Genomic DNA, 25,267 nt, shown 5'->3' with positions numbered 1-25,267 from the left:
TTCTAGAGATTTGGGTCGGAAATGTTCGACCCCTGAAGCGTTTATTTATGTGTACATTCTATTTAGGTTAGAATGTGCTCTTAATTGCTGTATTCAATATTGACTTTTTCATTTTTTTGCGTCAATTAAATGGTCAAAGCTGTTTATTTTGTTATTTGATATTCGTGTAATTAGAAAATGACGCCATCGTAACCCCAATTACCTCATGCTAAATCACATCACAAATAAGTATCATAAGTAACTACTCGATGAAGTCATCGAGTTTACTGTCGAACCTAACTGGTTGGAGAGGCAACGTATAAATTATTTAAATAATGCGTTCGATTTCTACTTGAGGAATATTTAGACATAAGGAAGAAAGCTGAAGCTTGAGGCCGTCGTGGCGCAGGGGCACAGGGGTGTGTGTGTAATGTGACGGTTGTGGGGTTGATCCCCTTTCGAGGGAATCAATTATTATTTCTTAATATATTCATTTTTTCGCTCTGGAACCAAGGTAAAAGCCCGGCGTTGAGTTTCCCCACTCAACAGGCATTGCCTCCAAGCCAAGTTTCGCCATTTAATTGGTATTTTCGCCATTTAATTGGTAGTAAAAACATCCAAATACTTAAACAAAATAACTTAGCACTTCCCGCTATACACTTACGTCTACTTGACTACAAAATTTTAACTTTAGAGTAATTAATTTTAAACCGGATATTAATTCGCGAATCGTTTAAGTTTAAAGGTTATCCGGGCAATAGGTTAGTCGATATACGTTTGAAATTTAACTTTTATTACAAGCTTTTATTTGACTTGCCGTGTTTATTATATTTATTAGTTTATATGAAATCTTTATTTGAAAACTTTTGAACCACTTTCCAGTGTTCGATTGAGGTGAAATATGAATTACGACTTTAGTTCTCATAATAATGAAATTACATAAGATCAATATTGTTGTTAATCCAAAATGGCCGCTGTAACTTAATGGCAGTTTACAAATGTACGCACAACCGTTAAGGCACTATCCAAGAGCGAGGAAATTAGAATATTAAATATTTCATTTCATCGAGTGGAAATCGAACCTACAACTACGACTGGCATGTGTCTATATATTATTAAACAAATACAGTCTTTAAATATTAATTATAATATTTTAAAAATTACACTCTTACGAGGTGTTAGTGCAACAAAACCACATCAGCCACAGCTACATACATTTATAAATACAAGTCCATTTATTATAAAATAGTATTAAAGCGTAATTTTCACAATTTCCACGAGGTAATTAAAAATTTCAAGCTTTATTTTTGGTACACCGCGAGCCGACCACAATAATAAAGTAATTAGTAGCGAATATTTCTATTGAAACTAATTAACAAAATATTGCCTTGGCCTTCATTAGAGTGTCTATAAATAAAAATAGAGTATGGAGAGATGTATATCCAGGTTACTCATAAAGTCCAATTTTTTTTTAATTAACTTCTTGTATCAACTAATATAAACATATAAATAGATGGAGAAAAATCAGCTTAACGCTGTATTCCGCAAACAGCAGCCCTGCTGTGTGCGGGGTAACACTCGATTCCCTCTGCCTGCCTGCCAAAGGGAACCGAGTGTTAAGACACTCCGTTCCCCACATTCCACCGAATTCTGGAGGCATTCGTGTTGAGTGGCAGAACTCAACGCCGCGCTTTGCCTCCACGCCAGAGCGAAGAAATGGAAATATTAACGTAAATAAATATTTCACTTACTCGAGTGGGGATCGAACCCACAACCGTAGTTACAGTCACACCGTCGTGCCCGCTTTTTTTAATAGAGAGAAATTTGAGGCTGACGTGACAAACGCGACACAGCCGTCGCGTTCTATTTCCAGTCAAGGGACTGAATTATTTTCATTTCCTAAAAAATAATATTTAAAAGTTACATAGCAAATTATGGTAAGAGATATGAGCGTAATTTCACTAAGGCAGACTAAAAGGGCATTGTTTTATTATTCTTAATGAACCCGCCTCATTAAACCCGTAAAGATCATTAGCGTTGTGATTGATAGCATTTTCATGGTGAGCCGTAGCATTAACAATATGGTAGATATCATATTATCTATACTAATATAATAAAGCGGAAGAGTTTGTTTGTTTGTTTGTTTGTTTGTTTGTTTGAACGCTAATTATGTACGGTGGCAGCGTAGGTTCCAAAAAAAACCGATTTTACTTAAAAATATTTTATTAAAATTAACTTATTATTACAAAAGGTGAGACTTGCTCAAAGTCGGAGACAAGAATGATTTTATATTCTACATTTAATTCTAATTTTAATTATAACAGCAGGTGTGGGGATTCGAATAACAATTCCAAGATTTAAGAGAATTGTGCAATGTATTAATTGGAAATTAAATTATGGGTAACGTTGTGGGACATATTCTGGGTGGTCCTAGGTCAGCAATTCCTGGGTTGTGTGCTAACGTAACACCTCCCTCCTGAAGAACAGCACCTATTCGGTGTCCTTGGATCTCGAATAGTGCTGGAGAATGTGCTCTAGTTGATCTCGAGCGCTGGCCTCTTCCTTTGAAGAATTCCCATCACTCGATGGCTTCGGCTTTTCATTTTTCTTAATTTTCATAAAATAATTTCATAAAATGGGACTGTGGTATGATAAAGACTATTAGATTCAGTAGATATCTTCGAAATAGGTTGCTGTGCGGAAAATTTCTTAGTTGCCTCGAAAATTTCAGTTTTTTAGTGTTATTTCAGAATTTCCTTGTAGGTTTTAGTTAACAATAAGATCATATAGGTATGATTCACCGATCTTCGGGCATTCAGCCTCTATGTAGGTACATAAAATCTTTTTCGTGAATTGCTAGGAAGGGGTGAGAGGAATAAAGGATGTGGCGATTTATTTTAGGTACAGAGTACAAACGATTCAGGAAAATTCTTAAGGACAACAATTGGAAACTTGAAAACTAAAATAATATCTTAAGCATTATAATAATAACCTTACCTTTATTACGTCAAAAAACTAAAACTAAAACTAATATCTAAAAGTTAATTCTCTTATATAATGTATTTAATTTGCTTAACGTATCTTGATACATATTAAAAGTGAAAATAGATTGATAATTACTTTTAGCACGAATATTGCCTTCTGAAATTAAAAATATTTGAGTTATATGTGTAAAAGTTATAAAATTTGGTTTTTAATATTCGTTAAATTATTCATTAATTTTTCTAGTAAGTTAATGGCTCTATCATACTTTATGGCGTCCATGTAGTCGAGATTTCCCGAAATACTTTTCATAATCTATTACATAATCTATCAATGAGTCCTCTCTTAACACGATTAAACTCAAAAGTTGTCAGCTGCATTGCATTTGGAAAAGGGAAAGCTTTAAAATCTAAACTAGCCTAAATAACAAAATTCAGGGTTCATTATCCAAATTACTAAAATTAATTTCCTCCGCTAGGGTCAAGGTCATTAACAGGGTCGTCAGTCTGTAACAATCGAGCACTATTAGGTACTCTTTTCAGCCTCGTTTTTGCAATAGGTAATCGTTTTTTCTTTGTATAAATGTGTATTGGTAAATCAGCTAAAACATTATCGTGAGTAAAACGAGAGGCTAGTTTTTGTCGAGATGATTTAGGGTTTCGTATGAATATCTGTTGGTCGGGTAAGTAAATAGTCTCGGGTTCCCTATTTTTATTTAAATTTTCAATAATTTGGGTTCGTTGGTGTAAAGAAGATTCGTTAATAATGTCATAAACCTTTTTCATTCGGTCACGATGATCGCTTATATATAATTGTAATAATTGTTCTGTCAGGTCAATGTCTACGGGATCACGGGGGTCGAAATGTCCAGTTATTATATCTAAAGGTCGACATTTTGTGAAACTATGAATAGAACTATTGTAAGCTAAGAGAGCATAAGGCATGAGATTAATAACTGATTCTCCATTTTGGTTTAATTTTAATATTCTTAAGTGTTCTAATAATGTGGAATGGAGCCGTTCTACTATTCCATTTTCATTAGGCGAACAAGGTAATATCTTATGGTGAATAATTTTATGTAGTCTAAGGAACTCTAAAAATAATTGATTTGAAAATTCGGGACCTCTATCGGTTACGACCGTCAAGGGCACACCGTGATGAGTGAAAAACATTAATAACCCTTGTACGACACTAATCGCAGTAGCATCCCTTAAATGATAAGCTTGTGCGTATTTTGAAAATGCGTCAATTATTGTTAAATATTTTTGATTTTCCACACTAAATAAATCTAAATGAACTATGGTGAAAGGTTTAGTTGGGGGAGGAACAATTTGAAATTTTTGCTTAATAGGATTACGGTCATACTTCGCTTGTCCGCAGATAGAACATTCATTAATATATTTCGTAACCTGTTCCTTTAATTTTGGCCAAAAATATCGTTTCGATAACGAGAGATAACTTTCATTTATTCCGCGATGGTTCGTTTTACCTTCATGATAGTTTTTGATTATTTCTTGTTGTTTTAAATAATCTTTTACATTTTCTAAATTATTTTTACAAAGGAGAAGGTTCATTGAAGAATTTTTAAAGTTATTTTGAATTATTGGGATTATTTTATACATACCTAATGGGGGATTAATTAAAATACCAGTTTTTACCTTGGGATTTATATATTCTTTTACCGCGTATACTACGTCGTTTTCTAGATTTGAACTTGAAATTGAAATAGTAGTTTTTATATAATTTTCAAATATTTTCGATACCACAGGTCTACTTTTAATATCGCCAACTATGTTAAAAATAATCTGCCTATGAAATTTATTTAAGGGGTCGTCAGTTATGGGAATTTCTAAAATGGGGTTTTCTGAGTCTGTATGTACGGTTGCTGTATTTGAATTCGAAGGGGATTTTTCTGAGCAATTTACTGCAATTGAATTTGCTTCTTCGTTATGAATCTCTATACGGGATAAAGCATCGGCATTGCAATTATATTTACCCTGTTTATATATTACAGAAAAATCATATTCACTTAATTTTAACCTCCATCGAGTCAGTCGGGAATTGGGTTCTTTAATATTCATAATCCACTGAAGGGGTCTATGGTCAGTCATAATTTTAAATTTTCTTCCAAATAAATAGGGGCGGAAATACTTCGTAGCCCAAACTATCGCTAATAATTCCTTCTCAATTGTGCTATAATTAATTTCGCTCGTATTTAAAGTTCTAGATGCATATGCAATGGGTTTATCTGAACCAATAGGTCCTTGCGAAAGTACAGCGCCTATAGCTAAATTCGAAGCGTCCGTAGTCAGTATAAAGTCCTTAGAAAAGTCGGGGTATTGCAGGATAGGATCGTTAATCAATAATTTTTTACATTTTTCGAAACAATCTGTATAATCTTGATTTAAAATAATTTTTGAACCTTTTTTTAAGCATTGAGTGAGTGGTTTTATAATCTTTGCAAAGTTAGGAATAAATTTTCTATAATAACCTACGAGTCCTAAAAATCGTTTTATCTCGGTACTCGTTTTCGGAATGGGATAATTTTGAATAGCAGATATCTTGTCGGGATTTGGTTTTATTCCGTCGCATGTAATAATATGACCTAAATATGCTGTTTCTTTTTTTAAAAATTCCGACTTACTCATTTGTATTCTAAAATTTGACTCGCGTAATCTATCAAAGACTTTTCCTAAATTTTCTATGTGTTCTTGAAGTGAAGTGCTAAAAACTATTATATCATCTAAATATACTAAGCATATTTTATTTTGTAAACCACGTAAGACATTATCCATGACCCTTTGAAAGGTCGAGGGTGCGTTTTTTAAGCCCATGGGCATTCTTAAAAACTCGAAATGCCCATGCTCCACATTAAAAGCGGTTTTAGAAATGTCGGCGGGGTTCATCTCAATTTGGTGGAACCCGCTAGCAAGGTCTAATGTACTAAAATATTGACAATTACCTAATTTATCCAAAATATCCGATATATTCGGTATAGGATACTTATCGTCAATCGTTTTTTCATTAACTTTACGAAAATCTATGACAATGCGCCACTTAGTTTTTCCTGAAGCGTCGCTTTTCTTTGGAACGATCCATATGGGAGAGCTCCAAGCTGAGTCTGAGGGTCTAATAATTCCTTGATCTAACATGCTCTGAATTTGTTCCCTGACTTCCTGTCTATGTATAAAAGGATACCTATAGCTTTTAGTATATACGGGTATTTCATCTGTCGTTTTAATCGAATGCTTAATTGTATTGCTAAACGTTAAGGTTTCGCCTTCTAAATAAAATATATCCGAATAACGACCACAAAGCGTTTCTAAATTAATTCTTTCTTCCTCGTTTAAATGGCTAGTCCGTAAACGGGAGAGAACATCCTTTTCGCGTTCTATCATTCGCTCGGTATACTTATATTCAATATGATTCAATTCCGCCTGGATAGGTTTGTCGATAGAAAAAATTATGTCGTTGCGTGTGGGGTTATAAATTTCTAAAATAGCTCTGTTATTTTTCGCGCAAGTTAAACATTCTTTTATAATACAACTAGAGATTACTTGTTCTGGGATAAAAATTTCACCTTCACGAATATTAATTGGTAATTTTACTAATTTCGAGGTACCTGCCGGTATAATATTTTCGTACAAATTTAAATTACACGAATTATAAATTTGAATAGGGTTGCACGCGTTTGAAGTAACAAATAATTTTCTTTTATAATCGATAGTCGCTTCCCATTTATCTAATAAATCCGTACCGATTAAACCGTCAAAATAATTATGGAACTTATATATAAAAAATGTAATGCTATCTTTACTATTAAATTCAGGAAAACTGGGTATTGTTACGGAATACTTATGTCTACTTACAGCGTGTACGTTACTTACTTCGAAAGGATCATATTTTAAAGAAAATTTATTAAAATATTTTTCTACTGCATCTGGACTTATAAAAGATTGATTCGCGCCGGTATCGATAAGCAATTTTAGAGGGGGATTTTTAATCTGAATATAGGGAAGTTGACGTTGAGTTTGGAGATTAAGTTCTATTTTGGTTTGTCTAAAATTTTGAGTTTCTGAAAATCCTCTTCTTTATTAAGGGTTGATGACGAAGGTTCCTCTACAATTTGTTCGCAATTTTGAGATAATTCTTGGGGTGGTTCGCTACTATAATATGGATTTGCGTAATAATAATAATCGTAATTATAATATTCATTATCGTCATAATAATCATAATAGTCATAGTACTGGTCATAAAGGTCACTGTCGTGGAAATTCATTTCCCTTGTTTTAAAATAATTAGACGGTGGTGGGTTTCCGTGCTTACTCCAATCATGTCCTGGAATATGTCTAGTAGGTGGTAAATTTCTAGGTACAAAAGTACTAACACCGCTCATAGGACGAGGTGCCTGAGAGGTCGAGTTAAATTGTGGGGGTGCATTACGTGGGTTAATTCTAAATGCATTATGGGGATTATAATTTGGGGGTTGTGCTCTAAATATTTGTTGAGTACGTGTTGGGCCTAAGTGTTGTCTATGTAATGTCTGTTGTGGGTTAGTTATAAAATTATTACGAAGTGGATAATTAGCTTGAAAATGTGGCTTAAACTGTGGAATGTGGTTATTAAAATTATTTACCTTAAAAGACTGAGAAGAAAAGTTCTGGGGGTGCTTTGTCCTGTCGGGTTCATTTCGAGCCTGTAAATACATAGTATTTAATTCGTCTTGAACGAATTCTAACGCTTTTTCTATGGTTTCCGGCCTCATGCATCGTATGCGTGAGCCTAAGGGGTCCTTTAAACCTCTTAAAAACGCTTGCAAAGTTAATTTCTGATATAAAATTCTTTTAGCTTCTATTGTAGTACCAATTTCCTCATGCAATGTAATATATGTCATTATTGTACTAAATAAATTTTGGCAACGTTCATAAAATTCCTGAGGGGTATTAGATCCCTGTGTTAAAAGAGAGAGATCATTGTACAACGCAGTTTCATCGCGTTGATCTGAAAAATTATTAATTAGCGACTTACGAATGCCACTCCAGTCTGATGGAATACCACTTGTATTTATTAAGCGTGCCGCTGAGCCTGTTACTTTATTTAAAATGCCATTTGCAAGAGCAATACTAACTAAATTATTTTCGGGATTATTACTAATAAATTCCTGTACCAATTGATCGCATAAACTAATAAATCTGGGTAAAACATTTGAATTTCCGTCAAATTCGGGCACTAGGCGTAAAGCTTTAAAAATGTTATCTAATTCAGACATTTTAATTTAATTATATTTTATTTAATTATATAATAAAAAAATTAACTACTTTATAATAATAATTGCTAAACCTATATATCTTAGATTACCAAAAAAGGAAATTTAAGAACCGCGTTTTATTCGTATTAAACCTAAATTAATATTAAAAAATCTCCAATTGCCACAAAAGGGAAACGGAAAAAAGGAAACTTAAAAATACGGGTAAGCAATCACTAGAAAGATTCTAATGTACTTACTGGGTTAAATCTGTTTTCTCTGGTGCATCAATGTCTGGATACTCCTGCGCCGCCTCGTAGATTCTGGATACTCGTGCTGGTGCTTGAGAGCCACCCGGGTGGTCCGCGGAGACGTTAAATTCGATATTCCCGAATTTTAAGTAACGTTGCTCGCGACCCGGCCCGCGAGTATCCTACCGACTGCGCCAATTATGTACGGTGGCAGCGTAGGTTCCAAAAAAAACCGATTTTACTTAAAAATATTTTATTAAAATTAACTTATTATTACAAAAGGTGAGACTTGCTCAAAGTCGGAGACAAGAATGATTTTATATTCTACATTTAATTCTAATTTTAATTATAACAGCAGGTGTGGGGATTCGAATAACAATTCCAAGATTTAAGAGAATTGTGCAATGTATTAATTGGAAATTAAATTATGGGTAACGTTGTGGGACATATTCTGGGTGGTCCTAGGTCAGCAATTCCTGGGTTGTGTGCTAACGTAACACGCTAAGATCTCTGGATCTACTGGTCCGATTTTCATTGTTTTTGTTTTGTATGAAAGCTGCATTCTTCAGAAGTGCTATAGGCTATATAACATTACATTACACATATATACTAATATATTTTAAAGTACTTTCTAATTTGACATGCAATTTATTCTGCCATGTTAATAACAACCGTTGCGTCGCTACGCAACCGTTACCGCGACATTTTGATATTGATCCTTATGAAAATAAATATAATAGTCACTATTAACATTTCATCTAGATGGAAATTATAGTTTACTGTATAACATTCTAATAAATAATTAAGGAGATGTCACTGATTCCAAATGACCTAGCCTACGGGCGGCATAGTATGACCGACGCGAACGGGCAGATGACGTTGACGGTTTTATAAATTTTCATACATTTTCGAACTATTGTAAATGTTTATGTAATTATTTGCTGTTTATAATTAATTTAAGCTACACTCTGGTTCTCTTCTTATTTTATTTGATATTGCCCGCTAAAATTATCCTGCTTAATAGAGAAATGTTTAGTTATTTCATAGAGTCGATATCTATGTACGCATGCACGGAAAACTTTAGGTACTTTTTCTAATATTAAGAATATCTATCCTTTAGTTACTTTTAATCCTTTTGTTGGTTAATTTCAATAACTCAGATAATTTTTTCTAATAATGTGTATCTACTTATTATTCTTTTTGATTATTTAAGCTTATATTTTCTTACTAATTCTATTGAAAATTGAAAATAATTTAATGAATATATTTAATAAATATTCTTATAGTTGAAGCAGGCGTAGCCCATCCGGGTCCACTAGTTTATTATATATCACAATTTACGAAGAACTGATCTGCTTTACTAAACTCAATAACATATATGTAGATATTTGGTATACAAAACCGAAAAATGTTCTATGCATATATTTTTTATGTTTAAACTCGATTTTTTTCTGCAAACGAACTTGATAACAAATCACTTTGTTATCCAGTTTCTGTCTAAAAATATAATGCGTTAATTACCGAAACACCGTGCTTTACGATAAAAATGAGAAAACAAGACTTTTTTGAAACGTAGTGTCTGCCTACATTTTTTCTAATATCACACAATCCTATATCTTATAAAACAAAGTCGCTTTTAGTGTCTGTCTGAACTTTCTAACTCTTCTTCTACTAAACCACCCAACGGATTTTGATGCGGTTTTCACCATTAGGTCGAGTATTTCTCAGGGAAGGTTTATATATAGTTTATTATTTGTACATTCGTATGTAAATTAACATAAATAAGATAAATGTCTATAAAGTCCTACCCGTTGAGACACTTTCGCGCATGCGCTGCTTTAATGGTAAGTACTACATGAAAATAATGTACTGGAGTATAGTTCCTCTTAATAAGATCTACAAAAAAGTCCGCGATAGCATATTCGTATCTTTTAAGAATAACGTGTAGTGATCATATTTCTGTCTAAAAATAGTAATTTCAATATATTTTTTATTGTGAGGGATATTTTTCCATAATGGTATAAATCCTTATCCTTTAAAATACTTTATTAAATTAAAAACACATCAGCTGTATGTTACTCAAGTTTCACTTATCCCTTACTCTCAGCATATAAATAAGTATATTAGTTAAGTTGGCCATTTAATGTAGATCGAAATTGTCTTTTACTGTTTTTCATTTTAATAAGTACTTTAGAAGTTGTTACAATATCAAAAAATCCTTGCTACGAAACGGCTCGCCTCGACGTTTTACATATACAAGCGTGTCCGCCGCGCCCGCCTGCCTTACACGCATCGGTGGTTCAGTGGTAGAATATACGCCTGACACGCGGGCGGCCCGGGTTCGATTCCCGGCCGATGCATTCTATTTAATTTTCCTCACAGGCAGCCACGTAGTGCTTGCTTTTCATCAGGGACAGAATACACTCTTCAGCATTAACCACAAGCTCGAAAAAAAAACCCGCCTGCCTTTATAGCAACGAAGATATAGATGCGTTTGCACGTATTGGATAATTGGAGTTGAATGTATTATTTCAGCGCGATATATTTGGTTTCATATTTTTTGTAGTAATTATTAGTAGGTAGGTTTTTGTTTATAATTTCTTCCGTTTAAAAATAGTCATTTAACTATCTAAGAATAGTGATTTAAATATATTTTAATAAGTACTTGAAAAGATTAGTACCACAGATTTAAAATTACGGTACCTACTCAAAAATCCTTGCTGTGTAAAACAATTGGAAAATCCTTATTGAAACTACCAAAACGCGTGTTGCATTAGGGTTTAATTAATTTTCACATTATCTTAAGTGCTTTGCAAACATTCATATATGAATAATCCAGTAGTTAAAGCGGGCGAAGCCGCAAGGGGGCGCTAGTTGTATGTAATTCGAACTCAGATTAAAATATTAAAATCAATGACAGAACGAGGCGAAACATCCTTGCAATAGCAAATTTAATCTTTCTTAATACCGCAAATCTGTGAAAGTTTCATCTCTGCTGGTTTTCCCCTAATCCTCCTTCACGGTTGATTATTTATTTAATTTTTTCATATTTGACGCAAACTTCGCCCCGAGGATATCACAATATTCGTTTTCAAGAAATTGGTGAAGGAATCAGTTTATGAGTAGAAAAATTGTTCCATTTGAACTCGAGAAAATAAAATTATTTACAAATGGCTCTAAAAAAATTACTGTAAGAGAAATATAACGAGAAAAGCTTCATTTAAATATAGTATGGCGGAGCCTGTTTTTGTCTTATTTTTATTTAGGTTTCCTTAGTTTTATATGACATGGGCTAGAATTTAATTTAACAAATTATATAAATTTTGTGAACTCAGTGATCTTTTAAACACCAACATGAACCATATGTAATAAAATAAATCTTATTTTCATTCAATTTAAACAAATGATTCAGTTTTATAAAGACCGGCATGGATCAAATGCAAAAATAATGGCCATTAAAAAACATTTCCATAAAACGTTATGCGTCCATATATAGGTACAAATCTCATCAAGGGGTGTGAAATACGGGCGTTATCCGTTCATACAAAATATCCAATAAACATGAGTGGAATGGCAAAAGTATCCCTCATGGGGTTCCAGAGAAAATTTCAGGCAACAACCAAGTAATTTACATGCCGACTTGCCGAGTGTGTATTACATTCGCGTGAAAGAATTTTTAGATAAAATTGACCTACTCTGTTATGGTTCCTGAATACTTGCAGAGGTACCTACTATGGTCATTCATTCTGGTTTGAATACGGTAAGAGCAAAAAACATCTCAATAATTCTGAAAGAGTACTTATGCAGAACTATATTGAAAGATTCCATAAAAATATGCATGAGGAAGTTTATGAAACAGGATGAGGCTAAAAGCGAGAGGTAAGTAGGGACCGTAGCGTTCCGTTCTGGTCTGGTTCTGGCTATCCTGCTAAGCATTGAGTGCGAGTTCAAAAAAAATAATGCAGTGGAATTTGAATGCGTGCATTTGGATCTGTTTCTTATTAAAAATTCAATAACAATACAAACAACTTACTCAACTTATATACATTTATTTAATACCATAAATATTCAAAATGTATTAGTAAATATATAAAATAAATAGGTGCCCCACGAGCCGTTCTCGCGTAATGCCCAATAAACACGAACGAGACGCAAATTTACTTTGCATTATACGGCCCTACGCCGATATTGTCTATACGCGTGATAAATTTCTCCGCGCGCGTGAGTTACATGTGTTACGTTAAATTAGAAACACAGAGTAAGTGAGAATTTATGATACAATAAGTTGCTTTCATCAGTGATGTAAGGTAATCATCACTTTGATTTATTAAGGCTTTATAGGTTAGAGTATTTAGATAACTAACACGGTGTACGCGGCCATCGCGGCACTTTGGAATCTATAAGGATAGAAAAAAAACACGGCGTTGAGTTCCGCCACTCAAGATGTAATTAAAAAATTAAGCGAAAATAAAGCACGAAATTTACGATATATAATGTGAGCACCTAGTAGAAATTATATGTGATACAGACATTCCCTGCTTTTCGACAGTCGAAGTTGGGTGACGAAACTAATGTCGTACTTTGTCTGTCCAGACAAGACGAAATAATATACATCAAACATTTAAATACAGCAAAATATTATTAATTTCAAATACTAATTCAATAGTAAAGAAATAGAAGTTAGATAAATAGTAATCTGGTTAAAAAATATCCTCAAACTAAACAGCCAAAAAAAAGAAGAAAAATACTCTAAATCTTAGAAAAGCGAGACAGGGCGCGGTACAAATGTATAGGAAAATAATTTATAGTCCTCCGTAAATCCTCTTCTTGAGCTCCCCGGAGCGTGAAACCATAGCTACGTAGTACATTGAACAGATCTCCATACAATACCAAATAATATGGAAATCCTAGCATGTTCCATGTGTATCCTTGAAAGCAGGACGTGCTCGTAATGTATAATATGGAAATAATTTTATGTTTGCCCACAACATCTGATAACCTATAAAAAAATTAATATACGGTACTTAATACGTTCGTATATGTAATTACAGACGAGACGCCAGTCGTGGCGCAGACTGTAAATGCGATTGGTTGTGGCTTCAATTTCCACTGGCGGAAAATGGAATATTAAATATTTATATTTCCTCGGTCTGGTTACGAGGTTAAGCGTGACGTTGAGTTCCGCCACTCAAAAGTGTTGAACGAAAGTGCCTTACTGAGAACTGAGTGTCTTACACGCTGTCTCCTGCACATTGTGAAATAGGCAGGGTTATCTCTGCTCTGGGAATTTAGTGTGAAGACACTCCATTCTCATGAGTAATAATATTTTTTTAGAAACTGAAATTGGAACCTAGTGGAAGTCCAATCTGCGCCTCTTAGAAACCGTGTGAGAGGCTTGGGTTACTGGTACGACCAAATTTTAAAACCAAATAATCTCAAAACATCGCAACAAATCAGTTAAATAAAAATTTACAAAAAAGAAAAACATGATAAGCAAGCCGAGTGAAGCTTAAAAGCAAGCACTATTCTATTAGTGTGTAAATCCCTTTATATGGGCGAGACTTGAAAACGCGATACACCGAGTGCGAAGTGGGGGGGGGGAAGTGGGAGGAGTGACGTGTTGCTTACGCCGGGATGTGTGGATAATCCGAGAAACTGAATATGTACATGCATAAAGTATGGTCGACGAGTCTTGGCCGCTCAGAAGTTGGCCTTTCTGAACAAAATAATCGAAAGTAAAAAAAATCGCAAAATCTAATATGCCATATACAACTGACTTCAAGGCGTCTGTACTGTACGTATGTGTACAAATTGTGATACAGTGGGATGTAGTGATTGTAAGCACAATGATTGTAGGATCATTTTTTACTAGGGGAACGATGTATACTTTTTTGAAGAAGTCATTGGGCAAACTACTGAAAACATACAATTAGAAAATATAATATAAATTTAAAACAGTATAATAGATGTGTCAAGCCATTAAAAATTTACATACCATGTGAACTTTAAAAAAGCTTAACAGTGGCTGGTACCTTTTCTTTCGTACTTACCTGAAAAATAAAAGAAACAACAATCAAAATATGACTTAAAAATGGCTTCTTTTGCTACAGTTTCAATAAAAAAAAAATACATTGCAATTTCCACAGTTGACTTGATATGAAAAAAAAAACAATGAACACACATATAACATCAACTGTTTTAAAACACGTTTAATATCAATTAAAAACAGTCAAAATCCGCGTTACTCATTTATTATTCATCTTTTAGTAAGCCTTTATTAAAAAATATATTATTTTGAAACCTGTAAAAGATAGCAAATAAAAGAAAATAATTTTAGTATCTTAAAAGATTATCTAAATCCTTAGTAACTTTCATAGCAGCGACAAGAAAAAAAATGATTCGTCTAATACCCCCACTAAATACCTAAATCTGCTAAAAACCCTAATAAAACATAAGTCTAAACACTAATTAACACTCATAGATTATCTAATCCCCAGTTACTTTCATGGCAGCGACAACAAAACAAATTGTTCGTGTAAAACCTACCCCCCATCCCCCCCCACTAAACAGCTAGGCATGGGGAGATTAACTCCGTACGTACATATATATTGCTTCCGGGTAGACAGAATGAGCCGAGCGATCATCTCGTGCTTTTTTGCTTTTTTTTTTCAAAGCTTTGCAAAGTAGTGAGAATGCGCAATATCTATTCATATTCACGATAGCAGCGGCTGATAGATAGATGGTGCTTTTTTATATACAACCTATTTATATTAATATAAAACTACTGACATAATTATTAATTATCTTATGAAACTTTTTTAGCCAGAATTAAACTTCGTCTTCGATTTATAGTTTCAAAGAGAAGATAGTTCTTGCGTAACTGAGTGACTGACAGACGACGCACAGCCAAAACTAAGCGACGTAGAACGCTGACATTTGTCATGTGTGTTCGCTGGAGAGTGTACATTCCTAAAACGGAAAAAGAATGGAATTTTACGTTTTACGAATGGTTTTAGTATGAAATAAATACATAAAAACATATTATTTAAAGTATCTACTACAAAATATGTATATTTTAATATAAACCAAGTGAATAGGCGGCTAAAGATCTTCTCACATACAGGCCGCAAAGAACACCATGTATAGCGTACATGCACAATATGCGGCGATCGTTACTTTGAGATATAAGAAGTTAAATCCCACGAGACCAATACTTTAGCGGGCTATATTATCCTTCGAAATTGCTGAGATTGTCAGAGCTAGTGCTTTATGGGAAGGATGAATGGTTATTATCTTGTAAATTTGTTTTATATTTAAATTCTAGAAAATATCTATTAATTAATTTTATTACAACAATTTTCGATCTATGAACTATTACATGATCTCTACTACACTTACACATGTGCATACATATGTATATATGTAGGTAGCTATAATGTACAGTATAATATAGCTTTAGCTTTACACTGCTCAAAGGGAGCCTAGTGTAACGATACTCAATTCCCCTCATTTCACCTGAAACATTTCCTCACGTGACCATCGCACCCACCTCCATCACAAGCAAAGCTATTCTTCTGTGCCACGACAACTACAAGAACATTTAATAATTACATAATATTAAATATTATTGTAATCATTTATAATAATATTTAATATTATTATAAATAATACGAATATATACAAACTATAATTACATACATATAATATATCCACCTCTCTTACGTTACTCTACAAAACATACAATTATACTTCAAGAGTACACTCAACAATCTTAGGAGTTACGTGAAAAGCATTATGTTCGTGACACCGCACTATTAAATTAGACATTACTTACCGCTCATTCAAAAGCCCTCACCGTCTGAAGCATCTAAGGAAATATGCTGTATAAGGTTATATTTCTGACGTTAACGAAGCGTTTTAGTTTTGTAAAGTTCATGACAAAGTGCTTGTCACTTGAAAGTTAATTAAAAAAAAATGTATATTAGATTTAGCTACTATATGTAATTTACAGGGCTGTATAAGAGAAGAGTCTCTTACTTACTACTGTTAAATACGTCCCTATTTTCGAATAATAAAGCTCAAACATTTCTGGTTTCATTTAAAATTAAAAGTGAACTTGAAGTGACGAGTAATATGTATGCACATGAGGCAGGAATACAATGATATATGCATAATACATAGGCAAAAAGGACTACTACCAGGCTTAATTGACTTATTTTTATACTAACGAGACGTAAAAATTGTTTTACTAAAAAGAAATAAATAATCAAAGAAATTAATGATAATCTTCTTCTAATTCTGTTTGACAATTGCCGTGACCGATTCAACATCGAAGACGGGCGCTCTCACGTGTTCTGGTGGAATTTGGTTAGGCGGTGGGTGGGGAAGGCGGTGGTGTATGCTCGGACTGCGGAGGCATCTTAATACATATTTTTTGCCATTCTTTCTTCAAACTGCCCACGTTCTTCTTCATTCTCACCGTGACATCTTCGCTAGTACTTACCTGCCATTCTATGTACTTCTTGTTGGTATATCCCTTTAAATATATATTTCTCAAGTAAAGCAAATATTCATATAAAAGACTCCTATTATAATTATAAATAAAACAACATTACTATAAAATAGAATAATATCTTTTACATAATACTCAAAAAGAAATTACGTACAGATATTCCTTTTTCAATTCAAAATATACTCAGGAATACAGACTAAAAATGTTTTCTTTTAGCCTTAGGTTGGTTTGTAGAGAATGCCTGAGGCATTGCTCTCCCATTATACTTTGTTAAGATAGTGAAGCTCGAGAAAAAAAACAAGTAACTTCAACAACGATACCGCAAAAACTTAAATAATAAAATAAGTAAAACAAATGCTTGCAAAAACAATGGAAATATTAGAGCAATTAACTACTTGATTTAAGATATGTTTTTAATCAAAATCATAATTTTTAAAAATACAGCTATTTGTACGGAAGGATCGATAAAGACTGAAATATTTAAAAATATAAAAACGCACCAATGACTTTATGTAACACCAAAATATATCCAACAAATACCGAAAATGTACAAAAAAGTACACGTGGATGTACATATCTTACGCCAGTAAGTCAGTACTTCATAGCTTAGTAAAGTTAAAGTCAAAATAATAAAATTATTATTAAAAAGTTTTTCGATTTCATTTCGAACGAATTTACAATCGGTTTACAAAACTTAATGTCTCAGACATGACAGAAACCAGCACAACCAACTCAACAGGAAATTTGTTATTAGTTTTTCAGCCAACAATTAACAGATTCACAATAATTTATCAGCATATCATTAAATAATAATCTAACAGCATAAACACACATACAGACAGACATCGTACACATCAAAGTGGGGCATTCCGGCTCAACGCTCGGTCGGCCAGTACCTACCCTGTAGTCAGTACTCAGTCGTCGCCAGTTAATAGAGCTGGTATCACGTAATATGCAGAATACAGAACAAGCACAATCGGGACGGCGTTGTTTGTTTGCCAACCCCCGCAGTCAATGACCCTGTTAACGATCGTGGGGCACATGGTGCGGTTGGTGCACACTAGTAGGTATACAAACTTGTTACTTGTATGTTTCTGTGTTTATATACATATATTTAGGTATTGATAAATATTATTCAAGCCAGGCGTGGCGCAGGTGCAAAAGCGTGCGACTGTATACGTGAGAGGTTGCGCATTCTACTCCCGTTAGAGGAAATGAAATACATATTTAATATCTTCATTTCCTCGCTCTGGTATTAAGGCAAAGCACTGCCACTCTCGTGCACTGAGTTTAAAAAAAGTTTCACGTAAATAATATTAAAAAATTGTAAAACAAAAGATAATATAAATTAGAAGGTAGATAAATTAGATAGATTAATTAGAGGTAAGTATAAATTATACATTACTTTTATTTGTACATACATACATACATAGACAGATTTACATACATATATCACAAACAATATTAACAGGATTATTTAAATTCCTTCTATTAACTGGTAGTTGTATTACTATATATAGCGTGCTACAGAGTACACGTCAGGAGTAAGGTCTCACACGAGAAGACGACCATCGCACGGTTTTTAACTCCTCTAAACATTATATTTAGTAATTGCTACTAATGTATGCATGTATGTTTAATGTATCTAAAGTGAATCATTAAATATTTAGTATGTTCTATAAATATTTAAATATTTTAGACTAATCAAATGTTAACATATTTAGTACGATTATCATTATTGTCATTAATATTTAATACTTTAACGATTATTTTAAGGTAAATTGTGAAAATATTGCCATTAGAAAACATTATACAAATAGTGATGTAAAAATGTTGATATAATATTAACAATCAGCAGAAAGTCATTGGATCGAGGAGTGTATATAATATTTATGAAGGCTAGGACAGGAGGCAAGGATTAATGCACAGCAGAGTCGCCAGTCTTAGACACTGTTACTCATACTGCACCGCTACGGGCCCGCACGTTAAACCCAAAGAATCATAAGTAGTTTTTTCTTTTCTTTTTAATTTACGTGCTAGTGGCCGTCCTTACACATTACACAGTACATATTAAAAGCGTTAATCAATAATATTTTTTTATGAGACCGTTGTAAATAAGTGTGAATGAAAAGACTGTTTTTATTATTTACCAGCCCACATCACATAAATTAACAGCTTTCGTTTACGGCTGTGTAAATAGCCAATGACTACTTTGTTAAATGAAGAAACCTACTAAATATACTAAAATACTTCAAAACCGAAAAACATCAAAAAATAAACTAAAGTAAAAGTAATATTATTTATCCTAATACCAGCTACTAACTGAGAATCGTTGAATAAATAATTGTGCTTAATTATTTACCCAATAATCATTAGGGTCGATCTTCGTACACGGATGTATTATCTTTAACGAGGGTAGATTTATATAGACAGATTGTATCTACGAGTATGTATCGTAACGATATATATCTGTGCTAATATTATAAAACGAAAGTGTTTGTTTGGTCAACCAAACATTCGCTAATCTGAGCTACTAAAACTAAATAAATAGAAAATACATTCTAAACTGTGCATTACAATTTGTTTGAAAAAAAAAAAACAAAAAATAATAAAAAATATAAAATAATACAAAAAAAAACAAGGACTCAATTTAGCGATACATGACATCAAAAGCGCAGAAAAAATCTCGTTACAATATTTTAATATAATATCGTTAAAATATAAAAAAAAAGATTTCCAAATCAAGAAACAGAAAAAAAAAATAACCACCGTCTTAGTAGCAACAGTCCCATTTCATAGAAAACTCATCGTAATCCACAATTCCTCAAACTTCGCTGCACAAAAAACAAGTGGACTGAAAAGTCAATGGCACTAATATTTCCAGCCGATTTACAAGGAAATGCACTTTGAATGAGAGCTCGAGCGCGATGGTCGCTTAGCCGCCGCGCGCCGACGCCGCCACCAGCTTTTTATTTTTAATATACCGCATTTCCGTAGCTCCGAACCGAATGTCGGACTCGTTTGACCGACAAATGAAAGTTTTTGCTGTCAACAATATGTTGTTAATTCGCACGATGTTCGTACTAAAGTCTAATAAACTTCTATATAGCAATTTGTACAATTTTTTGTTAACTAGATTTGAGATAAATAAAACTATAATTCCACTTAAATTTTAGGCACATTAATACGAAACCATCGCGTTTTACCTATCTAATCTTAATCTACTTTTAAAGGAATAAATATAAAGAATGAGTAGTACTCAAGATATTGTGGTTAAGTATTCCATTTCACTTCTCTAGTTCGAGTCTCAATACGTTTATTATATAAATAGCTCAGCGAGACCGCAGGCGGACTGCAATCTATAGCGGTATTACTGATATGCAAATTTCCTTGTTTCTAGGTCAACCGGTATCTCCTACTTCCAATAGGCACTCGCGTGAAATGTTTCTCGTAGCAAATTTTAAATAAATACTTCTTACTACCTGAACCTACGTTTCAAATATTCTTAGGTCCAAACATGCAAAATACGTGTATGCATCCTGCATATACAAGTATAAAATTAAGTGACTGACAGACAATGTACACCCCAAATAATACGGCGCTGGACGCTGAAATCGATATGCAGTCCTCCGAAAGGATAGAGGAACGAACACTAAGGCCCGTTTTTATAAACCGCTATTAGCTCTGAGATAGATCTTGACATGACATTTTCATTCATAGGTTATAATTTATAAATGAAAGCGGCATTGGCAAGACGGCAACTCAAGATCAATCTCAGAGTTATTGGCATTTAAATACGGGTCTAAGAGGAGAGGAAAATGGAGGGATTTTATGTTATATAATCTAAGCACATAAAATTGAGGGCCACAAGTAGAAGATAAAAGAACTTAAAACGAAACTTAATATATAATATAACTAGTAAATATCTAAGACCGCTCGATAATATTTGTCCCTTATAAATATTACATTACGACAATCGATTGTTCCTGGCCCTACACAACAAATGATTAAATTATGAAAGCTCCCTCTTATGACGAGGCTCACGTACCGTCTAAATGATATTTCCCCTACATAAAATAAAATACATGCGTCATGTCTTTCTCATATGATCGATACTTAAAATGAAGAAATAAGAAAACTGATATTATTTAGATTCACAATATTTTTTTTCCCAACTTTTGTTGTTGCACAAAGGTACAAACGTGCGACTGTAAGCGTGACAGGTTGTGGGTTCGATTTCCACAATTAATACTTTCATTTTCTCGATCAGGTAACTAGTTAAACGCGGCGTTAAGTTTCATAGTGTGTTCTGTTACACACATTGCAAATATCATAGTAATTTATAACTGGACGATCAAATTACAATCAATACTCATACGTTTTACCTACAATTTACCATTGGATATAATACAAAAATACATACATAAAGATCTTATTTCTACCGATAATATAAGGCAAAAGAAGAGCAATCCCCTCATCTTACCACAATATTTACGGGGCGCACTGTCCCAAGCCGTCGAGGACTCATCCCTAACCCCTAACTATTCGACTCACGTTGGGGGGACTCCCCTGCGTACACTATGAGTCACCATTGAATCATTCCAAGTTCATTTTATGTTAATTAATCTTATTACTTCATTATTTAGATTTTAGTGATATTATATTTCTAATTATATTATGACTACAGTTTTTTTCTCATATGTGTGTATTGGTCTCATATGTATATTTACATTATTATACGCGTATATGGTACGATATTTGCTTATTATTTGTGTATGGTGTTACCCTATTCTGGTTGGTTAAGTAGCGCGTTAGGTTCCGCCGCCGAGTATTTAATATGTTCATTTGTAAGAAAATATTAAAAAATATCACTAACCTTAGATACCAAAGTTAAGTACCTAGGCACCAGGACGATAAGTAAAGATAGAGAGAGATAAAGATTAAATAATTTTTTAAATTACAAACATATCACAATATGCACATAATATTAAAAGGGGAGGTTATCAATTCGACTGTATGTTTTTGCCGCATTAAGTTGACATAGAATCCGATGGTTTTCTTTGACCTTTCAATAATATGTATATAGCTGATGATCCACTGACTACATAAGGAAAATATCTGTCGATAGAACAGACTTTTTCCTCTCCAAATGTCAACAAATTCGTTTGTGGCTATACGAATATACTGTACAATGAGATTTATTCTTTTCATTACACGATTATTCGGATATATAATAAAAACTAATGAAATCAGTCTAGACGTAGGTTCTCAAATAAATCGTTTAGCAATTCCGCATATAGCAGGGTAGGCAAAGGGAACCTAATTTTCGAGACATTGCATGTTAAGTGTCAACGCCGCCTTTTATCTATGAAATTGGGGAACTGAAAATAACTTAAATACAGTAATTGTACCGATTATTATGAATCGAACTCATAACCATCGTATGTACTTATTCATAAACCGACCTGAAATAACAGATATCTTTCAAATATTATTTTCAAAATTTACTAAAGTTGATAAGATCCGACATTTTCATTCGCAAGGTACACGAAGATGGTAGTAAATATATTAAAAATTCAGCTAGAAAATAGTTGTATAAATTCAGAGCGCCATTTGCCCGATTAAAATGCATCGTGTCATATCGAATTTTAATATTTCATCGCGCGAGCATCCAGGGCGTGTACACAACAATCTTTTGTAACGTTCACTGGGAGAGATGCGAATGTAGAGAGAAGTAAACTTATACGAGGGCCAAACGTTTTAACAACTCAAACACGTTATTGCTACTTTAGTTTGTGATTCCGTGAGAATACAGTATTAGCCTCCTTCTATTTACCTAGTTGGTTTTTTATTATTTTCGAATCGGCGAATTAGGGCAATAAATATTATTAATAATTTCAACTTTCATCATAATTATTTTGTACACGCGTAATTTATTTAAGTAACACAAGCAAAGAATCAGATCTTATTATAATACAAGATGAAGTAAAAAGCCGCAAAATGTGGCTTTAACCCAAATAAATGAACATATATAATCCAGTGTAAATGTTACAAAAGAAGTTCTTGAATCATGATTAATCTTTTCATCTTCCGAAGGTTCAAAGAGTTGGCAGTTTGACAACATCTAATCAACAAAATAAAGCTGCGTGATGTAATTACTTTGTGGAAGAAAACATGTTCATTTTCTTCAAAATAGACTTACTTACTTATATGATACATGTACGACATACAGAGTTCAAGGCTATGTAACGGTTTACGAATTTGTCGCAATTCCTGAAGGTCACGGAGTTAAATTTATTCAGCTGAACATGTAATAAAATATGACTAAAACAATTTTCTCTCTAAGGCAGATCTTGAAACGGATTACCGAATAAACGCATCACCTGTATAGATTTAAATTGACGTCACACCGTCGTACATACGTAAATATAGGTAGGAATACGATAACAAATAAGATTTGATATTGCTACAAAATAGGATAACATACACTTTTGTATGAACATAATGTAAATGAAAATTGATTAATTTCAAATTAAATTTATCGAAAATTATCAATTAAAATAAAAAAAATATCAACTATCCATTTTATATTTCCTTTTGTAATAAACCTTACGCTTAGAACAGAATAAAAATAAAAAAAAACAGCTTACGTCAACTAACGTGTCATTTTCACATGTCACTACAAAAAGAAACGAAAAATCAGCATTTACATAACATTACTCAACCGTACAACAACTTACATCACATAGATACATCACTAGTCCAGCAATCCATTCGCATTGATCACACGTAACACAACACCAACACGTTCGGCACGTCACTGCGTCAACTGCGGCGTTGGGGGCGCGAGTCCGTGGCGGCGTGTACTCTGGTGACGTGGTCGGCAGTAACTGCGGGCGGCGCGGCGTTGGGGGCGCATGCGTAACTGCGTAGGGGATGGATTCGCATAATGCTCTTGTCAAACCTTTCTAGGTTTCCGAATTCCGATAGCGTGTTGAAGGGCCGCCCGCTTGATAGAATTCATGGGTGAATATTTGATAGCAATGCCACGCTTATGTAACGTCTTCACTTTGATGGCCTTTTATTGGGGTCATCGATGCTACTTTACTATGGCAGACATGCTATCTACTCATTTGATTTATAGACAAGTTATTAGCCAAATAAAATAAGGTATAAGTAAAAAAAATAGATAACATAATATTAAAATCTCTTTGTTCCTACTATTTTGGAATAAATTGTAAAAAAATATATTGAAATTTATGACAATAAAACTTTTAATTAAATGTGACTTTACTAGCTAAAAGCAGGTTAAAACTAATATTTATTAACGCATCTACAATAAAGAATTATACTGTAAACAATCAAATAAGTAAGAAGGTTAGATAGTAGAGACAATTTTTTCTAGCATACTAGAATCAAAATTATCTCCTTGTGTAAGAAAAGAAAGCATTACCTCAGAAGAGCCGTGGGAAAAATCTTAGCGAGTGCAACTAAAATACCAATATTCTAACGTCAAAAAGCTACACAAATTCTATGCTTCAATACAGTAAAAATAGAAGCAGTTAAACAAAAATTTATTTATTTTTATCTCCACAATGCTTTCGTAGGAACAACCACAATACAACAAGTAAGGGCGGTTGCACAAACATCAGGAAACATTTCCATATTTCCGCACTCCGTCACAATAGCGAATATGTACCGACGAGAATTTCAAAAACTATTACGAATTTTCGCTTGTTGCGCCTATTTTATTTAAGAACAAAAAACTTTATAAATATATTTTATATCTATATTATATTATATATCCTATATCTTATAAAACAAAGTCGCTTTTCGTGTCTGTCTGTTGTTTCTAACTCTTCTTCTTCTAAACCACCCAACGGATTTTGATGCGGTTTTCACTATTAGGTCGAGTATTTTTCGTAGAAGGTTTATATATAGTTTATTATTTGTACATTCTTATGTAAATTAACATAAATACGAAAAATATGAATAAAGTCCTACCCGCTGAGACACTTTCGCGCATGCACTGCTTTAATGGTAAGTACTATATGAAAAAAATGTACTGGAGTATTGTTCCTCTCAATGAGATCTAGAAAAAAGTCCGCGAGAGCATATTTTTATCTTTTAAGGATAACGTGTAGTGATCATATTTCTGTCAAAAAATAATAATTTCAATATATTTTTTATTGTGAGGGAAATTTTTCCATAATGGTATTAATCCTTATCCTTTAAAATACTTTATTAATTTTCTACGTTAAACGAAGATAAAATTTGCTTTTTACACAATTTCGAAAT

At 33.2% G+C, this 25,267-nt stretch overlaps 1 protein-coding gene and 1 non-coding gene across 9 annotated transcripts in view; one reads left to right on the top strand and one right to left on the bottom strand.

The window, feature by feature from the left end:
- LOC146535975 (uncharacterized) overlaps window positions 1-25,267 on the bottom strand; it is a 134,347-nt gene that overhangs the window by 44,256 nt on the left and 64,824 nt on the right. For 2 of the 8 annotated variants that reach the window (XM_085191806.1, XM_085191811.1), the window contains exon 1: window positions 23,710-23,846. The exons of the other annotated variants lie outside the window; for them this stretch is intronic. The gene's annotated coding sequence lies outside the window, so the exon portion shown is untranslated. Of the gene's footprint in view, window positions 1-23,709; window positions 23,847-25,267 lie in introns of those variants that run through there. 8 annotated transcript variants of the gene reach the window in all.
- Window positions 10,747-10,817, top strand: TRNAV-GAC (transfer RNA valine (anticodon GAC)). The gene has a single exon. It is a non-coding gene; the product is annotated as a tRNA-Val (tRNA).

Source organism: Heliconius melpomene, chromosome 10 (assembly GCF_056956725.1).
Source record: "Heliconius melpomene rosina isolate 202511_hmr_F chromosome 10, ASM5695672v1, whole genome shotgun sequence".
Taxonomy (NCBI): Eukaryota; Metazoa; Arthropoda; class Insecta; order Lepidoptera; family Nymphalidae; genus Heliconius; species Heliconius melpomene.
The sequence above is the reverse complement of the archived record's forward strand: the minus strand, read 5'-3'. Positions and strand labels throughout refer to the sequence as shown.